The 15,352-nt window shown below is 36.7% G+C and overlaps 14 non-coding genes across 14 annotated transcripts; all 14 read right to left on the bottom strand.

The window, feature by feature from the left end:
• Positions 1-149: 149 nt before the first annotated feature.
• On the bottom strand, positions 150-231 carry TRNAS-AGA (transfer RNA serine (anticodon AGA)). The gene has a single exon. It is a non-coding gene; the product is annotated as a tRNA-Ser (tRNA).
• Positions 232-1,710: 1,479 nt separating this feature from the next.
• On the bottom strand, positions 1,711-1,782 carry TRNAQ-UUG (transfer RNA glutamine (anticodon UUG)). Its single transcript has one exon. It is a non-coding gene; the product is annotated as a tRNA-Gln (tRNA).
• A 664-nt stretch (positions 1,783-2,446) lies between these two features.
• On the bottom strand, positions 2,447-2,528 carry TRNAS-AGA (transfer RNA serine (anticodon AGA)). The gene has a single exon. It is a non-coding gene; the product is annotated as a tRNA-Ser (tRNA).
• Positions 2,529-4,007: 1,479 nt separating this feature from the next.
• TRNAQ-UUG (transfer RNA glutamine (anticodon UUG)) lies at positions 4,008-4,079 on the bottom strand. Its single transcript has one exon. It is a non-coding gene; the product is annotated as a tRNA-Gln (tRNA).
• Positions 4,080-4,743: 664 nt separating this feature from the next.
• Positions 4,744-4,825, bottom strand: TRNAS-AGA (transfer RNA serine (anticodon AGA)). The gene has a single exon. It is a non-coding gene; the product is annotated as a tRNA-Ser (tRNA).
• Positions 4,826-5,797: 972 nt separating this feature from the next.
• TRNAQ-UUG (transfer RNA glutamine (anticodon UUG)) lies at positions 5,798-5,869 on the bottom strand. Its single transcript has one exon. It is a non-coding gene; the product is annotated as a tRNA-Gln (tRNA).
• A 664-nt stretch (positions 5,870-6,533) lies between these two features.
• Positions 6,534-6,615, bottom strand: TRNAS-AGA (transfer RNA serine (anticodon AGA)). Its single transcript has one exon. It is a non-coding gene; the product is annotated as a tRNA-Ser (tRNA).
• Positions 6,616-8,094: 1,479 nt separating this feature from the next.
• TRNAQ-UUG (transfer RNA glutamine (anticodon UUG)) lies at positions 8,095-8,166 on the bottom strand. Its single transcript has one exon. It is a non-coding gene; the product is annotated as a tRNA-Gln (tRNA).
• A 664-nt stretch (positions 8,167-8,830) lies between these two features.
• TRNAS-AGA (transfer RNA serine (anticodon AGA)) lies at positions 8,831-8,912 on the bottom strand. The gene has a single exon. It is a non-coding gene; the product is annotated as a tRNA-Ser (tRNA).
• Positions 8,913-9,879: 967 nt separating this feature from the next.
• TRNAQ-UUG (transfer RNA glutamine (anticodon UUG)) lies at positions 9,880-9,951 on the bottom strand. The gene has a single exon. It is a non-coding gene; the product is annotated as a tRNA-Gln (tRNA).
• Positions 9,952-11,526: 1,575 nt separating this feature from the next.
• On the bottom strand, positions 11,527-11,608 carry TRNAS-AGA (transfer RNA serine (anticodon AGA)). The gene has a single exon. It is a non-coding gene; the product is annotated as a tRNA-Ser (tRNA).
• Positions 11,609-13,087: 1,479 nt separating this feature from the next.
• Positions 13,088-13,159, bottom strand: TRNAQ-UUG (transfer RNA glutamine (anticodon UUG)). Its single transcript has one exon. It is a non-coding gene; the product is annotated as a tRNA-Gln (tRNA).
• Positions 13,160-13,823: 664 nt separating this feature from the next.
• On the bottom strand, positions 13,824-13,905 carry TRNAS-AGA (transfer RNA serine (anticodon AGA)). Its single transcript has one exon. It is a non-coding gene; the product is annotated as a tRNA-Ser (tRNA).
• A 967-nt stretch (positions 13,906-14,872) lies between these two features.
• TRNAQ-CUG (transfer RNA glutamine (anticodon CUG)) lies at positions 14,873-14,944 on the bottom strand. The gene has a single exon. It is a non-coding gene; the product is annotated as a tRNA-Gln (tRNA).
• Positions 14,945-15,352: the final 408 nt, after the last annotated feature.

Genomic DNA, 15,352 nt, shown 5'->3' with positions numbered 1-15,352 from the left:
CGGCGTATATAAAATGCATCCAAAAATAAAGTCAGTCTGGTTCTAGAAACCCTGCCCAAAGTTCGCATATCACCTTCATGTGGCATAAAACAGGACACACGCAAATTTATCTTCTCAGGTAATCAGTCAAAAAACTATATGAACATATTCATAGTCGGCAGGATTTGAACCTGCGCAGGGAAACCCCAATGGATTTCTAGTCCATCGCCTTAACCACTCGGCCACGACTACTTAGACATTGATTTTTGATGAGAATCAAACACCTTTTCTTATAGCACCATGATCAAGATCAGTGATTATCCCTCTGGAAAACATCTCAGAAAATAGAAACAAATTTCCAGGTCCCAGTAAAATGTAAAAATCTGATTTAAAGTCATCATCAATGGGAATCATGCACAGTTTAAGACTTTTACCTCTTTATAAGGCGGATTTGGAGTGGGTCCATTCCAAAAACATCCTGAAAATTAATCTGAAAATGCTGAAAACACTGAACAAATTAATTTCCACGTAAAAAAGACTTGCTGTTCATATTATCAGGCTTTTGGGCGTCTTTTAATCACATCAAGTTTCCAAAAATGCGAAGCGGTTAACTAAAATAAGCATATCATTCTTCAGGTGTTTTTCATTTAGAAGAGCTCCATACTTATAATACAATTCAATGGCAAGGTTAGGAAAACTCCTTCAATGTTCCTGAGAGACTTTTGGTGCATTTTGTGAGCTACAAAGAAAAGCCACAAAAACAGACTCAAAAGATGCCCAAAATAATTTTAGAGAAACACCACCAAAAATGCTTACAAACCGCTGTAGGAAATTCTGAAAAACACAAGAAAAGATGATTCAGGAAGAAAACGCCAACATTTCCTGAAGCCATTTCAACTTCAAATCCTTGTCAGTTTCATACACCTGGAAAAAGTGTTATGTGAACATTGACATAAATCATAGGGTATGGTTGCTTTGCGTGACACAGTTCGTAAGAGTGCTGTAACTTAAAGTCAATTTAAAGTTTCCGTAATCCTGCTTTAAAGGTAGATTTGGCCATAGAACTCACAGTGATCACTCCATGGATGCTTGGAACATTCAAATCTTTGTTTTGCATGTTGATTTTAACTTTCTCTTTTTATCTTTTTATGTTAAACCTTTGGCACAGGAGAACTCAGTGTAAGTGCAAAAATGGCAAGGTTAGGAAAACTCCTTCAATGTTCCTGAGAGACTTTTGGTGCATTTTGTGAGCTACAAAGAAAAACCACAAAAACAGACTCAAAAGATGCCCAAAATAATTTTAGAGAAACACCACCAAAAATGCTTACAAACCGCTGTAGGAAATTCTGAAAAACACAAGAAAAGATGATTCAGGAAGAAAACGCCAACATTTCCTGAAGCCATTTCAACTTCAAATCCTTGTCAGTTTCATACACCTGGAAAAAGTGTTATGTGAACATTGACATAAATCATAGGGTATGGTTGCTTTGCGTGACACAGTTCGTAAGAGTGCTGTAACTTAAAGTCAATTTAAAGTTTCCGTAATCCTGCTTTAAAGGTAGATTTGGCCATAGAACTCAAAGTGATCACTCCATGGATGCTTGGAACATTCAAATCTTTGTTTTGCATGTTGATTTTAACTTTCTCTTTTTATCTTTTTATGTTAAACCTTTGGCACAGGAGAACTCAGTGTAAGTGCAAAAACTGAAACACATGTACAAAGAGCTGCCCAGGTTCCACTGAGATTTGAACTCAGATCGCTGGATTCAAAGTCCAGAGTGCTAACCATTACACCATGGAACCACACGCACAAAAAATAACTGGCTGCAGTTTTTTTGTGCTAAAAAGCACATATGAACTCATGAATCATGGTGAAAAAAGGCTCTAAAGCTGTAGTGCAAATCTACAATTAATACACAAAGGTAAATTAATATCTCCTAAACTTTATTTCCACAAGTGTGCCAAGAGTTCCATGATATCTCAACAATGACAGTTTTAAATGTTGATGAAAAGTGGCTAGTAAATAGAGTGTTGGATCTGTTACTTGGAAAAAGGGTAAGAAAAAAATAACTGCAAAACTTATACTGTTAGAAAGCTGTTCATCCAGAAGTGGCTAAAAAATTTTCATTGTGTGGTAAAAAGTTTTATCCAAGAGATAATTGAAGGTTGCTGTGAATAAAAGTGCATGTCTCAGTACATCTGCCAAAGCAGTGGTCTGTAACTGCTAGACAAAAGAGGGAGATGCACCACTTACCTGGTGGCACTCATGGCGCTTCTTTTAATTAGTGGCATGACGCACGTGGGATGTAGCGTCAGATCGGCGTATATAAAATGCATCCAAAAATAAAGTCAGTCTGGTTCTAGAAACCCTGCCCAAAGTTCGCATATCACCTTCATGTGGCATAAAACAGGACACACGCAAATTTATCTTCTCAGGTAATCAGTCAAAAAACTATATGAACATATTCATAGTCGGCAGGATTTGAACCTGCGCAGGGAAACCCCAATGGATTTCTAGTCCATCGCCTTAACCACTCGGCCACGACTACTTAGACATTGATTTTTGATGAGAATCAAACACCTTTTCTTATAGCACCATGATCAAGATCAGTGATTATCCCTCTGGAAAACATCTCAGAAAATAGAAACAAATTTCCAGGTCCCAGTAAAATGTAAAAATCTGATTTAAAGTCATCATCAATGGGAATCATGCACAGTTTAAGACTTTTACCTCTTTATAAGGCGGATTTGGAGTGGGTCCATTCCAAAAACATCCTGAAAATTAATCTGAAAATGCTGAAAACACTGAACAAATTAATTTCCACGTAAAAAAGACTTGCTGTTCATATTATCAGGCTTTTGGGCGTCTTTTAATCACATCAAGTTTCCAAAAATGCGAAGCGGTTAACTAAAATAAGCATATCATTCTTCAGGTGTTTTTCATTTAGAAGAGCTCCATACTTATAATACAATTCAATGGCAAGGTTAGGAAAACTCCTTCAATGTTCCTGAGAGACTTTTGGTGCATTTTGTGAGCTACAAAGAAAAGCCACAAAAACAGACTCAAAAGATGCCCAAAATAATTTTAGAGAAACACCACCAAAAATGCTTACAAACCGCTGTAGGAAATTCTGAAAAACACAAGAAAAGATGATTCAGGAAGAAAACGCCAACATTTCCTGAAGCCATTTCAACTTCAAATCCTTGTCAGTTTCATACACCTGGAAAAAGTGTTATGTGAACATTGACATAAATCATAGGGTATGGTTGCTTTGCGTGACACAGTTCGTAAGAGTGCTGTAACTTAAAGTCAATTTAAAGTTTCCGTAATCCTGCTTTAAAGGTAGATTTGGCCATAGAACTCACAGTGATCACTCCATGGATGCTTGGAACATTCAAATCTTTGTTTTGCATGTTGATTTTAACTTTCTCTTTTTATCTTTTTATGTTAAACCTTTGGCACAGGAGAACTCAGTGTAAGTGCAAAAATGGCAAGGTTAGGAAAACTCCTTCAATGTTCCTGAGAGACTTTTGGTGCATTTTGTGAGCTACAAAGAAAAACCACAAAAACAGACTCAAAAGATGCCCAAAATAATTTTAGAGAAACACCACCAAAAATGCTTACAAACTGCTGTAGGAAATTCTGAAAAACACAAGAAAAGATGATTCAGGAAGAAAACGCCAACATTTCCTGAAGCCATTTCAACTTCAAATCCTTGTCAGTTTCATACACCTGGAAAAAGTGTTATGTGAACATTGACATAAATCATAGGGTATGGTTGCTTTGCGTGACACAGTTCGTAAGAGTGCTGTAACTTAAAGTCAATTTAAAGTTTCCGTAATCCTGCTTTAAAGGTAGATTTGGCCATAGAACTCAAAGTGATCACTCCATGGATGCTTGGAACATTCAAATCTTTGTTTTGCATGTTGATTTTAACTTTCTCTTTTTATCTTTTTATGTTAAACCTTTGGCACAGGAGAACTCAGTGTAAGTGCAAAAACTGAAACACATGTACAAAGAGCTGCCCAGGTTCCACTGAGATTTGAACTCAGATCGCTGGATTCAAAGTCCAGAGTGCTAACCATTACACCATGGAACCACACGCACAAAAAATAACTGGCTGCAGTTTTTTTGTGCTAAAAAGCACATATGAACTCATGAATCATGGTGAAAAAAGGCTCTAAAGCTGTAGTGCAAATCTACAATTAATACACAAAGGTAAATTAATATCTCCTAAACTTTATTTCCACAAGTGTGCCAAGAGTTCCATGATATCTCAACAATGACAGTTTTAAATGTTGATGAAAAGTGGCTAGTAAATAGAGTGTTGGATCTGTTACTTGGAAAAAGGGTAAGAAAAAAATAACTGCAAAACTTATACTGTTAGAAAGCTGTTCATCCAGAAGTGGCTAAAAAATTTTCATTGTGTGGTAAAAAGTTTTATCCAAGAGATAATTGAAGGTTGCTGTGAATAAAAGTGCATGTCTCAGTACATCTGCCAAAGCAGTGGTCTGTAACTGCTAGACAAAAGAGGGAGATGCACCACTTACCTGGTGGCACTCATGGCGCTTCTTTTAATTAGTGGCATGACGCACGTGGGATGTAGCGTCAGATCGGCGTATATAAAATGCATCCAAAAATAAAGTCAGTCTGGTTCTAGAAACCCTGCCCAAAGTTCGCATATCACCTTCATGTGGCATAAAACAGGACACACGCAAATTTATCTTCTCAGGTAATCAGTCAAAAAACTATATGAACATATTCATAGTCGGCAGGATTTGAACCTGCGCAGGGAAACCCCAATGGATTTCTAGTCCATCGCCTTAACCACTCGGCCACGACTACTTAGACATTGATTTTTGATGAGAATCAAACACCTTTTCTTATAGCACCATGATCAAGATCAGTGATTATCCCTCTGGAAAACATCTCAGAAAATAGAAACAAATTTCCAGGTCCCAGTAAAATGTAAAAATCTGATTTAAAGTCATCATCAATGGGAATCATGCACAGTTTAAGACTTTTACCTCTTTATAAGGCGGATTTGGAGTGGGTCCATTCCAAAAACATCCTGAAAATTAATCTGAAAATGCTGAAAACACTGAACAAATTAATTTCCACGTAAAAAAGACTTGCTGTTCATATTATCAGGCTTTTGGGCGTCTTTTAATCACATCAAGTTTCCAAAAATGCGAAGCGGTTAACTAAAATAAGCATATCATTCTTCAGGTGTTTTTCATTTAGAAGAGCTCCATACTTATAATACAATTCAATGGCAAGGTTAGGAAAACTCCTTCAATGTTCCTGAGAGACTTTTGGTGCATTTTGTGAGCTACAAAGAAAAGCCACAAAAACAGACTCAAAAGATGCCCAAAATAATTTTAGAGAAACACCACCAAAAATGCTTACAAACCGCTGTAGGAAATTCTGAAAAACACAAGAAAAGATGATTCAGGAAGAAAACGCCAACATTTCCTGAAGCCATTTCAACTTCAAATCCTTGTCAGTTTCATTCACCTGGAAAAAGTGTTATGTGAACATTGACATAAATCATAGGGTATGGTTGCTTTGCGTGACACAGTTCGTAAGAGTGCTGTAACTTAAAGTAAATTTTAAGTTTCCGTAATCCTGCTTTAAAGGTAGATTTGGCCATAGAACTCAAAGTGATCACTCCATGGATGCTTGGAACATTCAAATCTTTGTTTTGCATGTTGATTTTAACTTTCTCTTTTTATCTTATCTTTTTATGTTAAACCTTTGGCACAGGAGAACTCAGTGTAAGTGCAAAAACTGAAACACATGTACAAAGAGCTGCCCAGGTTCCACTGAGATTTGAACTCAGATCGCTGGATTCAAAGTCCAGAGTGCTAACCATTACACCATGGAACCACACGCACAAAAAATAACTGGCTGCAGTTTTTTTGTGCTAAAAAGCACATATGAACTCATGAATCATGGTGAAAAAAGGCTCTAAAGCTGTAGTGCAAATCTACAATTAATACACAAAGGTAAATTAATATCTCCTAAACTTTATTTCCACAAGTGTGCCAAGAGTTCCATGATATCTCAACAATGACAGTTTTAAATGTTGATGAAAAGTGGCTAGTAAATAGAGTGTTGGATCTGTTACTTGGAAAAAAGGTAAGAAAAAAATAACTGCAAAACTTATACTGTTAGAAAGCTGTTCATCCAGAAGTGGCTAAAAAATTTTCATTGTGTGGTAAAAAGTTTTATCCAAGAGATAATTGAAGGTTGCTGTGAATAAAAGTGCATGTCTCAGTACATCTGCCAAAGCAGTGGTCTGTAACTGCTAGACAAAAGAGGGAGATGCACCACTTACCTGGTGGCACTCATGGCGCTTCTTTTAATTAGTGGCATGACGCACGTGGGATGTAGCGTCAGATCGGCGTATATAAAATGCATCCAAAAATAAAGTCAGTCTGGTTCTAGAAACCCTGCCCAAAGTTCGCATATCACCTTCATGTGGCATAAAACAGGACACACGCAAATTTATCTTCTCAGGTAATCAGTCAAAAAACTATATGAACATATTCATAGTCGGCAGGATTTGAACCTGCGCAGGGAAACCCCAATGGATTTCTAGTCCATCGCCTTAACCACTCGGCCACGACTACTTAGACATTGATTTTTGATGAGAATCAAACACCTTTTCTTATAGCACCATGATCAAGATCAGTGATTATCCCTCTGGAAAACATCTCAGAAAATAGAAACAAATTTCCAGGTCCCAGTAAAATGTAAAAATCTGATTTAAAGTCATCATCAATGGGAATCATGCACAGTTTAAGACTTTTACCTCTTTATAAGGCGGATTTGGAGTGGGTCCATTCCAAAAACATCCTGAAAATTAATCTGAAAATGCTGAAAACACTGAACAAATTAATTTCCACGTAAAAAAGACTTGCTGTTCATATTATCAGGCTTTTGGGCGTCTTTTAACCACATCAAGTTTCAAAAAATGCCAAGCGGTTAACTACAATAAGCATATCATTCTTCAGGTGTTTTTCATTTAGAAGAGCTCCATACTTATAATACAATTCAATGGCAAGGTTAGGAAAACTCCTTCAATGTTCCTGAGAGACTTTTGGTGCATTTTGTGAGCTACAAAGAAAAGCCACAAAAACAGACTCAAAAGATGCCCAAAATAATTTTAGAGAAACACCACCAAAAATGCTTACAAACCGCTGTAGGAAATTCTGAAAAACACAAGAAAAGATGATTCAGGAAGAAAACGCCAACATTTCCTGAAGCCATTTCAACTTCAAATCCTTGTCAGTTTCATACACCTGGAAAAAGTGTTATGTGAACATTGACATAAATCATAGGGTATGGTTGCTTTGCGTGACACAGTTCGTAAGAGTGCTGTAACTTAAAGTCAATTTAAAGTTTCCGTAATCCTGCTTTAAAGGTAGATTTGGCCATAGAACTCACAGTGATCACTCCATGGATGCTTGGAACATTCAAATCTTTGTTTTGCATGTTGATTTTAACTTTCTCTTTTTATCTTTTTATGTTAAACCTTTGGCACAGGAGAACTCAGTGTAAGTGCAAAAATGGCAAGGTTAGGAAAACTCCTTCAATGTTCCTGAGAGACTTTTGGTGCATTTTGTGAGCTACAAAGAAAAACCACAAAAACAGACTCAAAAGATGCCCAAAATAATTTTAGAGAAACACCACCAAAAATGCTTACAAACCGCTGTAGGAAATTCTGAAAAACACAAGAAAAGATGATTCAGGAAGAAAACGCCAACATTTCCTGAAGCCATTTCAACTTCAAATCCTTGTCAGTTTCATACACCTGGAAAAAGTGTTATGTGAACATTGACATAAATCATAGGGTATGGTTGCTTTGCGTGACACAGTTCGTAAGAGTGCTGTAACTTAAAGTCAATTTAAAGTTTCCGTAATCCTGCTTTAAAGGTAGATTTGGCCATAGAACTCAAAGTGATCACTCCATGGATGCTTGGAACATTCAAATCTTTGTTTTGCATGTTGATTTTAACTTTCTCTTTTTATCTTTTTATGTTAAACCTTTGGCACAGGAGAACTCAGTGTAAGTGCAAAAACTGAAACACATGTACAAAGAGCTGCCCAGGTTCCACTGAGATTTGAACTCAGATCGCTGGATTCAAAGTCCAGAGTGCTAACCATTACACCATGGAACCACACGCACAAAAAATAACTGGCTGCAGTTTTTTTGTGCTAAAAAGCACATATGAACTCATGAATCATGGTGAAAAAAGGCTCTAAAGCTGTAGTGCAAATCTACAATTAATACACAAAGGTAAATTAATATCTCCTAAACTTTATTTCCACAAGTGTGCCAAGAGTTCCATGATATCTCAACAATGACAGTTTTAAATGTTGATGAAAAGTGGCTAGTAAATAGAGTGTTGGATCTGTTACTTGGAAAAAGGGTAAGAAAAAAATAACTGCAAAACTTATACTGTTAGAAAGCTGTTCATCCAGAAGTGGCTAAAAAATTTTCATTGTGTGGTAAAAAGTTTTATCCAAGAGATAATTGAAGGTTGCTGTGAATAAAAGTGCATGTCTCAGTACATCTGCCAAAGCAGTGGTCTGTAACTGCTAGACAAAAGAGGGAGATGCACCACTTACCTGGTGGCACTCATGGCGCTTCTTTTAATTAGTGGCATGACGCACGTGGGATGTAGCGTCAGATCGGCGTATATAAAATGCATCCAAAAATAAAGTCAGTCTGGTTCTAGAAACCCTGCCCAAAGTTCGCATATCACCTTCATGTGGCATAAAACAGGACACACGCAAATTTATCTTCTCAGGTAATCAGTCAAAAAACTATATGAACATATTCATAGTCGGCAGGATTTGAACCTGCGCAGGGAAACCCCAATGGATTTCTAGTCCATCGCCTTAACCACTCGGCCACGACTACTTAGACATTGATTTTTGATGAGAATCAAACACCTTTTCTTATAGCACCATGATCAAGATCAGTGATTATCCCTCTGGAAAACATCTCAGAAAATAGAAACAAATTTCCAGGTCCCAGTAAAATGTAAAAATCTGATTTAAAGTCATCATCAATGGGAATCATGCACAGTTTAAGACTTTTACCTCTTTATAAGGCGGATTTGGAGTGGGTCCATTCCAAAAACATCCTGAAAATTAATCTGAAAATGCTGAAAACACTGAACAAATTAATTTCCACGTAAAAAAGACTTGCTGTTCATATTATCAGGCTTTTGGGCGTCTTTTAATCACATCAAGTTTCCAAAAATGCGAAGCGGTTAACTAAAATAAGCATATCATTCTTCAGGTGTTTTTCATTTAGAAGAGCTCCATACTTATAATACAATTCAATGGCAAGGTTAGGAAAACTCCTTCAATGTTCCTGAGAGACTTTTGGTGCATTTTGTGAGCTACAAAGAAAAGCCACAAAAACAGACTCAAAAGATGCCCAAAATAATTTTAGAGAAACACCACCAAAAATGCTTACAAACCGCTGTAGGAAATTCTGAAAAACACAAGAAAAGATGATTCAGGAAGAAAACGCCAACATTTCCTGAAGCCATTTCAACTTCAAATCCTTGTCAGTTTCATTCACCTGGAAAAAGTGTTATGTGAACATTGACATAAATCATAGGGTATGGTTGCTTTGCGTGACACAGTTCGTAAGAGTGCTGTAACTTAAAGTAAATTTTAAGTTTCCGTAATCCTGCTTTAAAGGTAGATTTGGCCATAGAACTCAAAGTGATCACTCCATGGATGCTTGGAACATTCAAATCTTTGTTTTGCATGTTGATTTTAACTTTCTCTTTTTATCTTTTTATGTTAAACCTTTGGCACAGGAGAACTCAGTGTAAGTGCAAAAACTGAAACACATGTACAAAGAGCTGCCCAGGTTCCACTGAGATTTGAACTCAGATCGCTGGATTCAAAGTCCAGAGTGCTAACCATTACACCATGGAACCACACGCACAAAAAATAACTGGCTGCAGTTTTTTTGTGCTAAAAAGCACATATGAACTCATGAATCATGGTGAAAAAAGGCTCTAAAGCTGTAGTGCAAATCTACAATTAATACACAAAGGTAAATTAATATCTCCTAAACTTTATTTCCACAAGTGTGCCAAGAGTTCCATGATATCTCAACAATGACAGTTTTAACCCTGCTGTTCTGTTCGCATTTACTATACACTAGTTCTGTTCGGGTCACTATGACCCGGCTTATTAAACCTTGATTTTAGACACTCTAACTCATTTTTTTTTATAACTTTTTGCTTACTAGACTGTTTGTGAACATGTTTGGTAGTAAAAAAAAGAAAAATGAAACAGAAATCTTTTTTTTTTTGTTTTTATTCTGAAAAAACAGATCAATGAGCAAAACGAAAATAGAAAAATACACATTTTTGTAAAAAAAAAAAAAAATCAAAACAATCAAATCAAACATTTTGAAAACTTCTGAAAACAAGCAGATAAGCCAGGAAGACAGACTTACTTAGCCAAAAAAATTATTTGCAAGACTTTACAGCTCAGATTTACAAACAAAAACCGTCTTAGACAGCGCGTTCTGAGCAGTCCGTTCTGCGCAAAATATACACGTGTAGTGCACACCTAGTGATCTCTCCGGATGCACTCTACATTTTAGAATAGACTGCGCACCAAAAATAATCAATATAAAGCCATTTTTATGGTGCGCAGATCTCAATGCATACCCCCGGTAGAGCGCGCGTACGACCCCATTGAAATAATTTAGGAAAAAAATCAATTGATATACAATAGTAGATGCAATAAATAGACCCAACTGAGGTTATAAGTCCTTTATTTCACTGAAAATATGGCCTCACAGCTGTAAAAAACGATGCCGGGTCACTATGACCCGAACAGAACTAGTGTAACTTTTTTCGTGTAGCAAAAAGTAAACGAAAAAAAAAATATATATATATACTCATATGTAGGTCCCCCCAAATGAGGAAAAGTCAAGGAGTCTCAAGTTTTAGAGACTTACAGAAAAAAATCTACAGGGCCGCAAAAAGTCTGTTCGGGTCACTATGACCCGAACAGAACAGCAGGGTTAAATGTTGATGAAAAGTGGCTAGTAAATAGAGTGTTGGATCTGTTACTTGGAAAAAGGGTAAGAAAAAAATAACTGCAAAACTTATACTGTTAGAAAGCTGTTCATCCAGAAGTGGCTAAAAAATTTTCATTGTGTGGTAAAAAGTTTTATCCAAGAGATAATTGAAGGTTGCTGTGAATAAAAGTGCATGTCTCAGTACATCTGCCAAAGCAGTGGTCTGTAACTGCTAGACAAAAGAGGGAGATGCACCACTTACCTGGTGGCACTCATGGCGCTTCTTTTAATTAGTGGCATGACGCACGTGGGATGTAGCGTCAGATCGGCGTATATAAAATGCATCCAAAAATAAAGTCAGTCTGGTTCTAGAAACCCTGCCCAAAGTTCGCATATCACCTTCATGTGGCATAAAACAGGACACACGCAAATTTATCTTCTCAGGTAATCAGTCAAAAAACTATATGAACATATTCATAGTCGGCAGGATTTGAACCTGCGCAGGGAAACCCTAATGGATTTCTAGTCCATCGCCTTAACCACTCGGCCACGACTACTTAGACATTGATTTTTTATGAGAATCAAACACCTTTTCTTATAGCACCATGATCAAGATCAGTGATTATCCCTCTGGAAAACATCTCAGAAAATAGAAACAAATTTCCAGGTCCCAGTAAAATGTAAAAATCTGATTTAAAGTCATCATCAATGGGAATCATGCACAGTTTAAGACTTTTACCTCTTTATAAGGCGGATTTGGAGTGGGTCCATTCCAAAAACATCCTGAAAATTAATCTGAAAATGCTGAAAACACTGAACAAATTAATTTCCACGTAAAAAAGACTTGCTGTTCATATTATCAGGCTTTTGGGCGTCTTTTAATCACATCAAGTTTCCAAAAATGCGAAGCGGTTAACTAAAATAAGCATATCATTCTTCAGGTGTTTTTCATTTAGAAGAGCTCCATACTTATAATACAATTCAATGGCAAGGTTAGGAAAACTCCTTCAATGTTCCTGAGAGACTTTTGGTGCATTTTGTGAGCTACAAAGAAAAGCCACAAAAACAGACTCAAAAGATGCCCAAAATAATTTTAGAGAAACACCACCAAAAATGCTTACAAACCGCTGTAGGAAATTCTGAAAAACACAAGAAAAGATGATTCAGGAAGAAAACGCCAACATTTCCTGAAGCCATTTCAACTTCAAATCCTTGTCAGTTTCATACACCTGGAAAAAGTGTTATGTGAACATTGACATAAATCATAGGGTATGGTTGCTTTGCGTGACACAGTTCGTAAGAGTGCTGTAACTTAAAGTCAATTTAAAGTTTCCGTAATCCTGCTTTAAAGGTAGATTTGGCCATAGAACTCACAGTGATCACTCCATGGATGCTTGGAACATTCAAATCTTTGTTTTGCATGTTGATTTTAACTTTCTCTTTTTATCTTTTTATGTTAAACCTTTGGCACAGGAGAACTCAGTGTAAGTGCAAAAATGGCAAGGTTAGGAAAACTCCTTCAATGTTCCTGAGAGACTTTTGGTGCATTTTGTGAGCTACAAAGAAAAACCACAAAAACAGACTCAAAAGATGCCCAAAATAATTTTAGAGAAACACCACCAAAAATGCTTACAAACCGCTGTAGGAAATTCTGAAAAACACAAGAAAAGATGATTCAGGAAGAAAACGCCAACATTTCCTGAAGCCATTTCAACTTCAAATCCTTGTCAGTTTCATACACCTGGAAAAAGTGTTATGTGAACATTGACATAAATCATAGGGTATGGTTGCTTTGCGTGACACAGTTCGTAAGAGTGCTGTAACTTAAAGTCAATTTAAAGTTTCCGTAATCCTGCTTTAAAGGTAGATTTGGCCATAGAACTCAAAGTGATCACTCCATGGATGCTTGGAACATTCAAATCTTTGTTTTGCATGTTGATTTTAACTTTCTCTTTTTATCTTTTTATGTTAAACCTTTGGCACAGGAGAACTCAGTGTAAGTGCAAAAACTGAAACACATGTACAAAGAGCTGCCCAGGTTCCACTGAGATTTGAACTCAGATCGCTGGATTCAAAGTCCAGAGTGCTAACCATTACACCATGGAACCACACGCACAAGAAATAACTGGCTGCAGTTTTTTTGTGCTAAAAAGCACATATGAACTCATGAATCATGGTGAAAAAAGGCTCTAAAGCTGTAGTGCAAATCTACAATTAATACACAAAGGTAAATTAATATCTCCTAAACTTTATTTCCACAAGTGTGCCAAGAGTTCCATGATATCTCAACAATGACAGTTTTAAATGTTGATGAAAAGTGGCTAGTAAATAGAGTGTTGGATCTGTTACTTGGAAAAAGGGTAAGAAAAAAATAACTGCAAAACTTATACTGTTAGAAAGCTGTTCATCCAGAAGTGGCAAAAAAATTTTCATTGTGTGGTAAAAAGTTTTATCCAAGAGATAATTGAAGGTTGCTGTGAATAAAAGTGCATGTCTCAGTACATCTGCCAAAGCAGTGGTCTGTAACTGCTAGACAAAAGAGGGAGATGCACCACTTACCTGGTGGCACTCATGGCGCTTCTTTTAATTAGTGGCATGACGCACGTGGGATGTAGCGTCAGATCGGCGTATATAAAATGCATCCAAAAATAAAGTCAGTCTGGTTCTAGAAACCCTGCCCAAAGTTCGCATATCACCTTCATGTGGCATAAAACAGGACACACGCAAATTTATCTTCTCAGGTAATCAGTCAAAAAACTATATGAACATATTCATAGTCGGCAGGATTTGAACCTGCGCAGGGAAACCCCAATGGATTTCTAGTCCATCGCCTTAACCACTCGGCCACGACTACTTAGACATTGATTTTTGATGAGAATCAAACACCTTTTCTTATAGCACCATGATCAAGATCAGTGATTATCCCTCTGGAAAACATCTCAGAAAATAGAAACAAATTTCCAGGTCCCAGTAAAATGTAAAAATCTGATTTAAAGTCATCATCAATGGGAATCATGCACAGTTTAAGACTTTTACCTCTTTATAAGGCGGATTTGGATTGGGTCCATTCCAAAAACATCCTGAAAATTACTCTGAAAATGCTGAAAACACTGAACAAATTAATTTCCACGTAAAAAAGACTTGCTGTTCATATTATCAGGCTTTTGGGCGTCTTTTAATCACATCAAGTTTCCAAAAATGCGAAGCGGTTAACTAAAATAAGCATATCATTCTTCAGGTGTTTTTCATTTAGAAGAGCTCCATACTTATAATACAATTCAATGGCAAGGTTAGGAAAACTCCTTCAATGTTCCTGAGAGACTTTTGGTGCATTTTGTGAGCTACAAAGAAAAGCCACAAAAACAGACTCAAAAGATGCCCAAAATAATTTTAGAGAAACACCACCAAAAATGCTTACAAACCGCTGTAGGAAATTCTGAAAAACACAAGAAAAGATGATTCAGGAAGAAAACGCCAACATTTCCTGAAGCCATTTCAACTTCAAATCCTTGTCAGTTTCATACACCTGGAAAAAGTGTTATGTGAACATTGACATAAATCATAGGGTATGGTTGCTTTGCGTGACACAGTTCGTAAGAGTGCTGTAACTTAAAGTAAATTTTAAGTTTCCGTAATCCTGCTTTAAAGGTAGATTTGGCCATAGAACTCAAAGTGATCACTCCATGGATGCTTGGAACATTCAAATCTTTGTTTTGCATGTTGATTTTAACTTTCTCTTTTTATCTTTTTATGTTAAACCTGTGGCACAGGAGAACTCAGTGTAAGTGCAAAAACTGAAAAACATGTACAAAGAGCTGCCCAGGTTCCACTGAGATTTGAACTCAGATCGCTGGATTCAGAGTCCAGAGTGCTAACCATTACACCATGGAACCACACGCACAAAAAATAGCTGGCTGCAGTTTTTTTGTGCTAAAAAGCACATATGAACTCATGAATCATGGTGAAAAAAGGCTCTAAAGCTGTAGTGCAAATCTACAATTAATACACAAAGGTAAATTAATATCTCCTAAACTTTATTTCCACAAGTGTGCCAAGAGTTCCATGATATCTCAACAATGACAGTTTTAAATGTTGATGAAAAGTGGCTAGTAAATAGAGTGTTGGATCTGTTACTTGGAAAAAGGGTAAGAAAAAAATAACTGCAAAACTTATACTGTTAGAAAGCTGTTCATCCAGAAGTGGCTAAAAAATTTTCATTGTGTGGTAAAAAGTTTTATCCAAGAGATAATTGAAGGTTGCTGTGAATAAAAGTGCATGTCTCAGTACATCTGCCAAAGCAG

The sequence above is a fragment of the Ranitomeya variabilis genome, unplaced genomic scaffold (assembly GCF_051348905.1).
Source record: "Ranitomeya variabilis isolate aRanVar5 unplaced genomic scaffold, aRanVar5.hap1 Scaffold_369, whole genome shotgun sequence".
NCBI classification, from domain to species: Eukaryota; Metazoa; Chordata; class Amphibia; order Anura; family Dendrobatidae; genus Ranitomeya; species Ranitomeya variabilis.
This window is presented reverse-complemented; position numbering and strand designations above follow the sequence as displayed.